This window comes from Pelecanus crispus, chromosome 2 (genome assembly GCF_030463565.1).
Source record: "Pelecanus crispus isolate bPelCri1 chromosome 2, bPelCri1.pri, whole genome shotgun sequence".
NCBI classification, from domain to species: domain Eukaryota; kingdom Metazoa; phylum Chordata; class Aves; order Pelecaniformes; family Pelecanidae; genus Pelecanus; species Pelecanus crispus.
The window spans coordinates 60,162,859-60,175,889 of record NC_134644.1 but is presented as its reverse complement, the minus strand read 5'-3'; positions in this window follow the sequence as shown (position 1 = coordinate 60,175,889).

Here is a 13,031-nt window from a genome sequence, read left to right as displayed (position 1 = left end):
AAACCATGACATCCTGGAAGTCATTAATCCATTGTTCTTAAATATACAGCAAATGCATCGACTATGCTGTAGGGTAATTGTTCACACCAATATATTCTTTCATGTACATTCATTGTTAGAAATGTATTCAGCTCTAGTTCCAATACTCACTCCTAAGACACACAAAGTGAGCATAGTTTAGTAAGCTCTACCCAGCCTCCAAGTTTTGCAAATGAATAAATTTAGGAACAAGATATTGATTCATTTCAGCTGGGGTTTATGGTAGCTTTATTGCACCTAGAGCTCCTTAAGCTGCTATCACTCTTTGGATTACCTGCAATCGGTGCAGCCCTTTTCATAAATTCCAAGATGAAATTATGCTCTGCTTTTACAATTTATCCAAGTGCTTTTTGCCAGGCTTTCGCAGCACATATTCCACAGACCTAGATTTGAGGAATTCAGAAATGAGTTCATCAGTACGTCACTGTACTAAATACAGCTCAGCATTTTTCTTTTAAATGTTCTTCGCATCCAGCATCTTTGGATCCAATTTCTACCCAATTACCATTACCTCTAAATACCTTTGGACAAGTTACCCTAACAGGAAGGCTGCTTTAGCTTTGCTTTTTGCTGTGATGTTGTAAAAACCTGCTCATTTACCTTAAGCTTGACCTAGGGCATTTTCATTGTCCACTGCCTCCTGGACCCTTGAAAGTCAAGAACTTTGCTGCTCCTACATCTACCTCCATTTTCAGTACTGCTCCTACATCTACCTCCATTTTCAGTACTGTACTGTGAATCCTGACGTTAATGACATATAGGCATATTGTCCCTCTTTATACACATACAGTCCCGGGGAGCAATGCTGTACCTTCTTAGCCAAGAAACACTTTTCTGCCAAGCATCTCTATTTTTGCATCTTGGCTGGGTGGCAAACAGGGTCACCCCAATGCTGGGCCAGGTGCTCTACACTGCAGCTTTTCCTAAAAGTGCTACCAAAACTCCAAAGTGCTAAGCTCTAACTCCTAAGTAACATGGCTTCACCTGTTCTTCTGGAGCCCATAGAATATCCTGACCCATATTAGAGCCCCCCCACACACACACCTTTTTTTAATTTTAAAGCATCTTGCCAAGGCCTTTATGAAGCCAGTGATGTTCCAGTGTTGGAGCCTTCTGTGGGTGGCTTCAGCCAGAGCTGTCTCCCCACCTCCTATTAGGAACAGCTCCTTTTCCTGCACAGGACACCTAATTCTCTGTCAATTCCAAGCATTTTAGCGCAAACTGCAAATGTTATCTTCCTTCAAAAGAAAAAAAAAAATCACCAGGCTACTAGCAGGCAGTTTGGTAAGCCTGTCGGAACTAATTCCTGTTTCATGTTGTTTGTGACACTAATCATCTTAGGTTGCTCTGTTAAAAGCTGTAGCAGGCAGATAAAAAAGAGTACATCTTTATACTTCATTCCCCTCCAGACTCACTGTTCCTGAGGAAGACATGTCTTTAGCTTGAGAAATCTACTCTTTCCACTCCATGACCAGCTAGCAGCGCTTTCTCTGGCTGCCTCTTCCATAGCAGGGGTTTCTTCCATCTGCATGCCAGGTCCACTCTCACAGCATTTAATCTATCAGCTACAGTCACACCACATTCAATCAATAGATACCTGCCTCCCTCTAACCCCAGATATTGAACGTTCCCACCTCACCTCCTATCCTTCCAGCTTCTCCCACTGCAATACAAGCCCTACCTACATTACATATCATATGTATTTTCTTATCCTCTTCACACTCCTTGTCTTCTTATTGACAATTTCATAAGTGTTTGTATAAGATGCTACAAAGAATTTGACAGGTGTTTTGCTTGCATTAGAAAAGAAAGTATTTCTGGTAAGCAATATTATTATTACATTATGCCTAGTGGGATAATCATATAAGCATTTCAACCTTTTAAGCAGTGCTTTTTCTTTTTAAATCATCTTTTTTACTCAACAAAAGCAAGTGGAGTAAAGCCCTCAGTTTGTATACTGACTGCATCGCACATGGAAGCAAAAGTTGGGCTGAGCTTTTCCTCATATAGACTACATTTTGTGTGCAGATTATGGCATTGAGTGTGTCCCTGAAACCACGATCAGAAGAGACTGAAGTAACCTCCTCGCAAGTTTCCATAGCAAGGTATCCACTCTTTCCTTCTATCTTTTCCATGCAAATACACATCTACCTTTAAGAAGCTTGCTGTAAGCCCAGTTGCTACCTACCCATCAATATATTTGTTGTCAAACAGGAAAAAGTAGGATTCTGAAATCATTACCACCATGACAGCAAGACAAAGTTCTGTGCTGAGCAGGAGGCTCTGCTGACCCCACACCTGGCAAAAGGCTCTTGTTCCAGCAGAAACAGGCACAACCTCCTCATTGAAACTAAACAACACAGGTCAACTGAAGAATTCAAAGCTGTGTCCACCAAAGTAATTTTTTTTTTTTCAATTGCAAATAGGATATACTTGCTTTTCTAGATGCTCAGCAGGTTGCTCTCTCTGTATTGTTTAAGGCCATATTAATTGTTAGCAAATTCAGATGCAAGCACTCAGGCTCCTTTGGCCAAAGAAGCCCTGCAGCTGTCCATAATAGAGGAGGCTCTGCTTTTATAAACTTCTAGCTTGTTATCAAGGAAATGAAGCTGGAGGATCCCAGTTTAGTCATCACCTGATACAAAAAGGTCTTTACTGGGAATTGGCTGTGTTGTTGAAAACAACATGTGATGTAGGATGAACTTTTCAAAAGGTCTCAACTGGAGCCTAACTCCACTTCCGTAACCTGCCAGCTTTAACTTCAAAAGAACTGATGCCAATCAATCCCAAACACTTGGAAGATTTCTTCTATAGGATTTCTAGCTAAACTGTTTAATACAAAATGTTATATCGTCTTTTAGGAACCATAAGGAACAAACATCTTTTGATAAATAATTGCATAAATGGTGACACAAAGTTCCATATTTATTATGTTAGCAGTTTCTCAGTTAAACGTCTCCATTTACACCTACAAATGTTTCCTTTGGCTGCCAGCATAACAAATGCAGTCTGTGATGCAAGAGCAAAGCTGGTTTTTGGTGATTCTCATGTCAACAGAATAAAAATTTAGCAGATCAAACTCTGCTTCCAGATGAACTTGTGCACGAGGGAGCTTACTTTCATCCTGTAATTGCCTGTTAATTAGCTATGCTATACTAAGTAGAGCATAAGGCAGGAAAAAAATCTTACAGGACTTTTGTAATTAATGAAAAAGTATATTTAAGTTCACAGCTTGAATTAAAACATACACAGGAGAAGGAAAATCTTTCTTTGATAAATTCCAGACTACTATGATAAGTATCTATTTTTAATGAGCTGAACCAAAGCATTTGAATGGTTAAGATCTGGATTTACATTTTGGGGCATAGATCCACCAGTATTTATAATCTTTGGTAGTATCTAAATGATTGAAAAATATTTTTGCCACTGTTATATAGTGCTCATAACAGCAAGGAAGAGCCTGAAATTATTTCAAAATAGCACACTGCACCCAAATGAGAAAGTTATACAAAATAAAACAACTTCAGAGAACGTGGCATGCGTCTCCAGCACAGTAACACAGGATGGTCAGGGGCTCTCAACAGTACCTTCGCTGTGGCTTGAGTAGCTTGTCATTTCTACTTTCTACTGCAGGTCTCAAATGGGAACACTAAGTAAAATATGATTAATTTTTTTATCATCTAAAATAGAGAAAGGGACAAAGGACACTGATGAAATCTGTTCTGGAGTTTATGATAGACAACACGCTAGAAAGAAGGTACTTGCAAAGTATGGAGAGGCAAAAATAGAGCAAGAGCCAAAGAAAATGGGTAAGACAGAGAAGGAAGTAGAGTGGAGGGTCAATACCCCTTAAAAAAAAAAAAAAAAAAAAAGCGCATTCATATGTTTTTAGTATATAAATACTTTCAATTCACAACCATGATTCAGTTGTTGTTCCATTGTAAAACAGGAGCATTGTGGTTTCTATTAGGGTCTTAATAACACAAGCAAGGAGCCTGATTTGTTTATAAGTGCCAGCTTAGCAGTTGTAAGCTGAATGTATCATTTCCCACATCTTACTCCCCACCAGAGAGGTTCTCTGCCATTACTGAGATGCACCCTCACCAGCTTGAGTGTGGTTGCACAGAGGCACAAGGTCAAAAAGGCTGCTGCTGCCAAAGCAACGGTAGAGCCCACCTCTCCAGCACAAATTTAGCTCAAGTCTAGCCCATTATTTTAGGAGGTAGAATAAAATCTTTAGAGAGGGTTATTTTTGAAGAGAAAATTGGGATTAATGTAATAGCTAGGTAGCATATGTGTGAGACCAAAAATAAAGCTCCACTAAAATAAGCATCCTAAATGTGTCATCTACATTGAAGTCAAGGTAAGGAATATATGGCAACTGGCCCACGGGATGAGAACACATTATTGCAAGGCATAGCGGCTTCTCTTGCTGTGGTGGTTTATAAGAACTGTGTAAACAAACACCAAGAGAAAATAACTAAAGGTCCTTGAGTTGGAGATTTCAGTACTTTACCAAAAACTCTGCAGGTGCCAAAGAGTTTTTACACTGCCTTTCAACTACTTAAATAAGATCTGTTTTTCCTAGGATTATTTTTCCTGTGTGAGGAGGAAACTCAGATTCCAAATGATTACTTCAGACTTCCAGGAGGAGAGTGCTCTGGCTTTCTTGTTCATAAATGCATTAAAAATATCACACTTTGAGAAAAGGAAAAAAAAGGCGTCTTGAAGTCTGGAAGTAATTCCCCAGCTATCTTCAAGGACATCAGCAGGCCAAGTAGATTTCAGCGTACGTATTTTGAAATGCTGAAATGCCGCTTGCCCTTGTGACCTGGATTCTCAGAGATCCTAAACTTACCTTTAAGGATTTTAGGGAACTGTCTAGTGTGCGAAGAGATAATAGGTGAGATATTTAGCTTATTTGCTGCGTGTCCTGTTATTCAAGCTAAAAGAAGCTTTGTATAGGCCACATTTAAAAAAAAAAACGAGTAGAAAGTAATTTCAACAACACAAAAGTTTTCATTTGTTTGTAAACATGATAGCCCCTCACCAACACAATACACCAAAAATACTGTATTGATTTCCACAAATCTTTCATACGGGCTTAGAACTTCAGAATACCAATTACTGCACCTATTGCTCCCTTCTTCATTGCTGTCTTCAGAGTGCTTTGTTTCAGGGTGGCGTTAAGGATTTAGCTGGCACGTTTACATGGTATATAATACCATGGTTTCTCTGTTGCATATGTGGCTTAGAGTTAACTTGCCCAAGGGGAAGGTTTAGCAAAGATCTCTCCTACCACAGGGCTTTGATGCCTGACAGAAGTCAGACCCAACCCAGTGTTTTTCCTTTTATGAACATTTGACATTGCCCACCCCTTCCAGCACTAGCAAAGCTCAGTGTCCTTGCTTTCATCTCCACCTCCGCAGCCTCCTGGCCCCTGGCAGCAGCACAGCTGCGTGGCTGGCTCCTGGCTGCCGGGAAGACCTGGGATTTATTCCCAGACAGGAAAACCCATGTAGTGACTGAAGAATTAATTATTTCCTTTTATTCTAACTTGAAGAGAAAATTATGGCTTTCAGTCATGTAAGTTGGTCATTTCTACCTGCATTGTATCTCTGCCTGCCTTGTATTTACCACTGGTCAATGCACCTCAAACTTCTCAGGCGGCCTCTGATATGATTGCAGGGATTGATCCTCAAAGTCTCTGGGACCTTATAAGCACTCTTGCTTATAAAAAGCCTTGTCATTTTAAAAAATTGTTTTGTGCTTCAGTCAAGTCTTACTGAAGGCCACAATCTTCTGTCTCAGCTGCTTAAGCTGAATTACTCCTCTGGCTTTAAATGAGCTCACTTGGTATCAGCAGCGTACAGCTGATGTGGCCAGACTCCCTTCCCCTTCATTGTAGCCAGGTGCCAGGCTGCTAGAGAAGCCAGGACTGCACCAGGCTGCTATTTTAAACTTCAGCCATCTACTGAGGTGGCTAGATCCTAAAACCCAACGTGAAGAAGCCAAGCATCACTGCACTAACCCTTTGTGAGATAAGGACTTCCCGTTCCCATGAGAGCAAAATGTTTTTCTGTTACCCGCCCTGTCCTGCCCCTGATTGTAATTCCCTTCTCTTGTCCTGTGTTATTTTGTGCTTTTTTATACTAAATAAGCCAGATGCATTTATTTCCTTACAGATTGGTGAAACCCTATGACAGTCTGTTTTCCTGTCTTTTGCATCCTTCATTTTCTCACTGAAGCTTGTGCTAGAAGTAAAACATTATAGTACTGATGTACCACCACAGCCACTTTCTCCTGCTCCAAAATCTGCAGATGTTACTCATGCCTGAGGCCACAGAAAGGAGCCAGCAACCCTGTCACTGGCCATGGCATGGCCAGCTGCATCGTGTCTCCAAGTAACCTGTTAATATTCACAAAAAGAAGAAATGAGAGGGCAGCTGCTTATGCTTCCCCACACTAAGCACTGCTGGCATGTCTTCTGAAAAGCATTACAACCCAGAAAAATAAATTCAAAACATGGCTTAAAAAAAATAAACCCAAAATTAACCGGTAGGTTTATTTTCCCTCTGATTTTTGGTATTTCCAGCCAGTTGGTATTTTTTCCCAAATTAACATATTGCTCATATTTTTAGATTAATTTAAAACTCTGATCTTCTTAATACTGAAATTTCACATCTGCTAAAAGTTATAAGAGCAGCTTTAACCCTGCACATAGTTTTACTTCTGTATTATAAAAAAAAAAAAATAAATCTGAGCTAATGAGTATGCCATCCTTGCTGTTATGAATGAAAACCCACACAGTTATTTGGGACATAAATAACCAGTCTTGTTATTTTCAACACAGCAGAAAAGTAACAACAACCTAGGGACGCCTCCAAGGGCCGTGATACTGGGGCTTTTGCACACCAGGACCTTTTTCCCCTCTGGAAACAGTAGCTGTAACTGGCTTCCAAGCTTTGGACCCAGCAAAGCATCTAAGCATAGTGGTAGTTTTTCACATGAAGCAGCACATGCAGTGCTGTGCCAGTAGCTATGCTGAGGCATGACAATCGTGTGTTGCTTCTTTAGCTCAGCCCCGTTGGGCAGGAGGCCACTGCCTTTGGATTGGATGCCTGCTTCAGTAATAATAAGCACAGTCCATTGCAGTCTGCCAGCTATTTTACCAATCCAAGTCTTTACATGTTCTTCTCACACGAGCACAAATGTTTATCCCACTTAGTTGCTATTCTTCTCCAGTTGGCAACTTCCTTCAAGAGTCCCACATGTTCTCCTAGATTTTCACCATAATGTGGAGACCTGAGGAAGCTTCTTCTCTCACTGCTCATTGGTGCATATGTCAGGGCATATCCAGCTCTCTGCCTAACCATATTTCATCTAGATGGTGCCAGGCTAGCACTTTTCACCAGCAGTAGCAGTAATTTGACAAGGAATGTGCTCATCTGGGGATGAGCTGCTGCTTAGTGGTTCCTGGTAACCCTAATACTTCTGGGAGGCCATTAACCTATTTCAATTGCATTTGAAAAAGAGAGGAAATCATTTCAGACCTATCTGGAGTCCTACAAGTTTTGGGGAAAAACAGGGAGCTAGAGAGAGACACTGCAGATCACAGCATACTTGGTCTCTCCTGTGGGAGGCATTTTACAATGGGCTTTCAGTGCGAAAGAGGGAATTAAGGGACAAAAGACACAAACAACATGGCAAAGCAGGCTTCATTAGCTCTGCCGCTCACAGAACAACTTGTATTTGACTCTGGGCAATTATCTGGCCAATAATGACATCTTTAACTTAGCATAAAGTCTTAGATGAAGACAGGGGAGGTTTAGAGGCTGTTCAGTTACATGCCGTCCTACAAATATAATCATGCTCTACAATAATTTAGTGTATTGGGGAATTTTTATTTTGCTGTTACATAAAAGGCTCCAAAAGATAGTTTAGGTAAGGAAATCAACTGTGAAAGTGAGGAAGATAATTGTCTTCCAAAGCTGCTGAAAGAGAAAAGTACTGTAGTTTAAACAGCTTGTATTGACCACGAGTTAGTATTTCATTTTCTCCTTTTTTTTCCTGTCAGAATACTCACAGAATATGCCATAAAGTTCTAATTCTCACAGCTTTCCTATTTTTAGGTCTCAACACTATTTTGTTTGTTTGCTTGTTTTTAAATTTGATGGACATAATTAAGGAGGCCATTAAAAGACTTTATTGCTTTTGGCTGGTTTCATCCTTAGGCTTCTGTTGATAGAAAGAAAAACTGGTACTTGTTAAAAGCTAACAAAAGCTTTAGTTATTTCCAAAAATATGATTAAAAAAAATAGAGAATGTTCTAAGTTTAATCTTTCCTTTTGTGGTTGTTGTTAGAGGTCACTGGAAGTTTGTAAGAGTGCTACCACATGAATTGACAGGCTGTTCTGCAGTGTGGTCCTCAGCTTGTGATGAGACACACTCTCCTCTGTCAACTCCCCTAACACAAAACAGAGGAAAGCCAAGTGCAACAAAGAGCAACATCCGTGCGTGAGCTTTGGCAGACGTATTGTTTACAATGAATTTGTGTGTTGAATCTCTATGGAGCCTAAGTGCCCTGAAGCAAGAAATGTCATTTATATTCATATCTCAGAAAGGAGGAGAAAATTATTCCAAAAGAATTACAGGCTGCTGAGCATGGAAGAACTGGCGGCTTTCAGATGAAATCTGCATTGCTGTGTGTAGACGCAAGACAGGTATTGTTCCTCTTTGAAAAACCACTTATTTCTACATGGATGCTGTTTGTCATCAATATCCTTAGGTTTCAGGATGCTGCACTCCCATAGTATGATAACATTTTCCCATAGGATAAGCAATTGCAATGAGACACTGCAGGGCACAGGAGGAGGAAGAACAATCAGTATGCTATTGGCTTTTTCACACTACATCCCTTAGTAATGGCCTTTGTCCTTATGGTCTGTTCTGGACCATCAGGTGGTTTTTCTGGCTGGTGCATCAACCAGATCTCCCCAGCTGCCTGCGGCTGTGGCACATTGTCCCTGAGAGATCTGATGCAGAGCTAGGTCAGGCCTCAGCAAGCCTGCTGCTCTCTCAACCTTCTCTGGTCTCAACAGAGATCTCCATACATGTTCTTCAAAGATTAACACACCAGATCTGTTATTTTGGCTTAAATCTTTTATGATTTGCATTATACATGTCTTTCTCTCCTCTGAGATATGCTGTTTGCCTGCAGATCCCTGAATAACTGTGAGTAAGCACTATCCTGCTGATAGGGTCAAGTGTATTTCATTTAAAACCTGCGAAAATACACACCTCACCACTATAAAGGGTCCGGGTTCACCTTAATTTATACCAGCGAAGAGCACAGGCTGAGCCAGACAGAAGCAAATCTCCAGCTGCACAGAAAAGTGAAGGCTTTGCATGCCGATATGAAATTGTCCAAATAACACCTTACTCAGCTGAGAGTTGAAGTCTTGGGCTTTGGCTGTCTCACAGAGTGAATGCACAGAAAAGGCCACCAAGATCAGTCCTACTGTGCCTGGCACCTTCGGAGGTGCACAGAGGGCTATGGACCATGGATGTGATTCCTTGGCATTCAGGCTGGTCTTCTGAATCAGTGGGACACAGTGGGACAGGCCTACCTCTGTGTGCAAGACTAGGACAAACAGGGACTTGGTTTGTTTGAGTGATGTTACCATCCTCTGTAAAATCCATTTTTCAAACCCTGCCAAACTCTCGCTGCTGTTCCTGCCACTTCTAATCCCCCTTTCACTGCTTTGGAGGAATACCCAAGGTAATCCATATGCCAGAAGCAAGCCACATTAGTGCAGGTATCTCTGGAGGGTACAGGTTACCCTCAGAGCCAAGAAACTGTAACTGATAGGATTTAGGAGACGTGCTCATTTCAGTCATTTAACGCAAATGCACACCAAACCCTATTCAGCAATCCACAAAACCAAGCCCTAGAAAACAAATAAGCAGTAATATGAAAATGTAATTGTTTGATTCTGCAGTCAAGGCTTTGCTATAGACTATATATGCAAAGCAATTTGAAAGGCTTGGGTTTCTCTAATTACTCAGTTGTTTCCCACATTGCCATGTGCCGATGAGATTAAAGACTGATCTTGTTCTTTTCTGGGATGCCTCATTAATATTATCCTTCCTCTTATCCTTCCTTCCAGAGTGTAGGCGCTGACCTGCAGGCGTGAAAAGCCTGGGAAAGCAAAGGTACCTTCTCTTCTTCCAAACATGCTGCTTCTCTCTAGCCTGACTGCATCAGTAAGTGGCAATATGCAGCAGAAAGAAAAGGGGATGAGAGAGGCAATGGAAGAGACGTGGGTAGCAGGAGAAGTACGGGAAACGGAGATACCAGAGGACAAGGCAGGAGGGAGCAGGAAGGAGACCCTAGTTCAGCACTCATCCTTCCCTGAACTAAATGCAGGGATTCCTGGTGAAAATTTAAAAAAAAAAAAAAAAAAAAAAAAAAAATTGGAGCAATTTAGCCTGGATGTTGAAGAAGCAATGATCATCATAGCTCAGTCTCGGTTTGGCAGAACCAGCCATAACTGCCTCCCTACATGCCATGGGAAACACACAGCTTCATGCCACCCTGGCTACAGGGACTGAAGGAAGGGGAAATCTGAGGATGGAGGCTAATTCAGTGACTGGGGCTAGCACAGAGACAATTCTCTCATCAGCCTGGTATTAGCCTCCCAAATTTCCTAGACCATTGCTGATTTCAAAGCACTTGGCCACACTTTGAAACACAGCATTATATAGCCAAAAGCAAGGAAATACCTAAGCAGTTCTTTGCATACAATTGGCTTTTCAAGAATGTTTTCTCACCATTTCTGAGACTCAGCTACTGAGCGCATTGAGAGAAGAAAAAAAGCACCTGTGAAACCTTGCGTATGACAGGAAAGAAGAACTGCTGGTTTTCTTGCATTGTCCAGTTCCTCTGATTCCTTTCCCCTTCCCTTCCCCCAGGAAACAGTGGAAGAGAATAATCAAACTGGGGTAAGAGGGTCATGTAAGCAGTGTCTGAAGTCAGCACCAACCCAAGGTACAGTCTGCTCTGTGCGTAAAGATACACAACATGTCCAGTTGAAACAACTAACTGAGCAGAACTGGCCCCCAGAGTTTTTAGTACTAATGGAAAGATTTCCATTAATTTCAACTATAATTTGCAGAGATGGAGCCAGCTGAGCTCCACAGTGCAGCACCTTTGTTTTGCTACATGCCAACTCAAGAAGTGTCATCTGCCATCCATAAAATTGGTTTGTTATTGGTCTTTATGCACCGTGATCTGCATGCTTGCAGGCTTAAGAGAAGATTTGGGGCCATGCTGGCCCATAGTCTCAACAGAACACAAGGCAGTGGGAAGAAATCATGACTAAAGGGCATTTCTGTATTCCCTGAGCCCTGCCAGTTCTCTTGGCATTGAATGCCAAAATGATACCATTCCACAGACAAGAAATTGTGGGGGCTGGTAAACTGGTCGTTTCTTATTTTTGCAAAGGGAAGTCAAGCCACTGGCACTGTCATTAGTCCAGGATTTGTGCTCTGTGGGAACTGCTAGACACCATGCTCCCGATTAGTCATTTTCTTTCTACAGGGGTACCAAGCTGGTAAATTAGGCCCCAAAGGGAGCAAAATATCAAAATTTTCCAGGTTTGTCTTTCATCTGATCTTTCCCATAAATGCAGCCTCTTTGTTGAGTCCTTCATTCCCTACTCCCTGCTCTTCCAGTCTCCCCTGACTCTGGGCCTTTGCCCCGCTGGCTTATTTTAAACGTTGCTGATGCAGAATATCAGTCACAAGGAGGGATGTTTGCCTGGGGAAAAGAGCCAAAGAGGACATTTCCATCTTTTTCACAGGGACTGATGAGTGGAACGGAGAGTTCACAACAGCTCCTCCAGCAACGGTCCTTTTTAATGCTTCTCAGTAAAACAGGCATTAAGAAATACACATCATAATTTGGATCCCTTGCCTATCTAAATCTTCTTCCTAAAACTTCAAAACTCTGTCTTACAGACAACAGAGTCAACAACAGCCTATTACTGCACCCATTGAGCAAGAACCGCCCCTGGTAAATTTTTACTCTTCTGTGTTTTTCTGTATTTTCTGGGTAGATAAATAAGAGCAGAAGTTTCTTGAGATCAAGAAAGAAACAGGGCACCAACATACAATAAAACTGCTGTTTTCTTCAAACTGCTTTCTGTGGAAAAAAGCAACTGGCTACTGGAGCTACTTCTAAGCAACCAGAATGTCATGAGATTCAGAAATGCATGTCTGGGGAAAATATGCATCCCAAGTGCAGCTGAATAGGAGATGTCCAGATGTCATTCTTTTTCCATTCTGGGGAAGGGGAAAAGGTTTCCTACAAAAACATATTTTTCCCCTGTCTCAGGAAAAGCTGCATTAATAAATAAGCATCACAATATGAATCTCTGCCCTGGCTCCATCTGTTAAGCCACTACAAGACTCCAGAGAGAGTCTTCACACAAATAGCACTAAATATAAATTTTAGGCTGCTCTTCATTTCTTTCTCAGAACAATGACATCAGGAAGAACAGCTAAGTCTATGCTGCCAGGGTGAAAGATGTATCCTGAATGGTTGCATTTGCCTAGGTTCCTTCATTGGTACCTACTAGGGTACAAACGGATCTTACTGAGCATTGGTCAGATTTTTTACTGATCAGGTCATATTTTTTCCATTAATGGATGAACTACCAAGGAAACGTGAGGCACTTGTCCCAGAGGAGCAAAGAGGTTATCCTGAAGCATGCTCTCCCCCTGAAATGTGATTAACAACTTGCAAGACAGACAGCATGGAAGAGAACCAAGGCTGATAAAGCCTCTCTAGGGAAACTTCTCTCCAAACACTCTCCCAGCTACATTTTCTGTAGCACTGTCCTGATGCACTAAGGTTTTACATAGTTAGGTGTAGACGTTGCAGTTACAGGACAGGAGAGTGATGAGGGATAATAAGTGGATACCAGCAC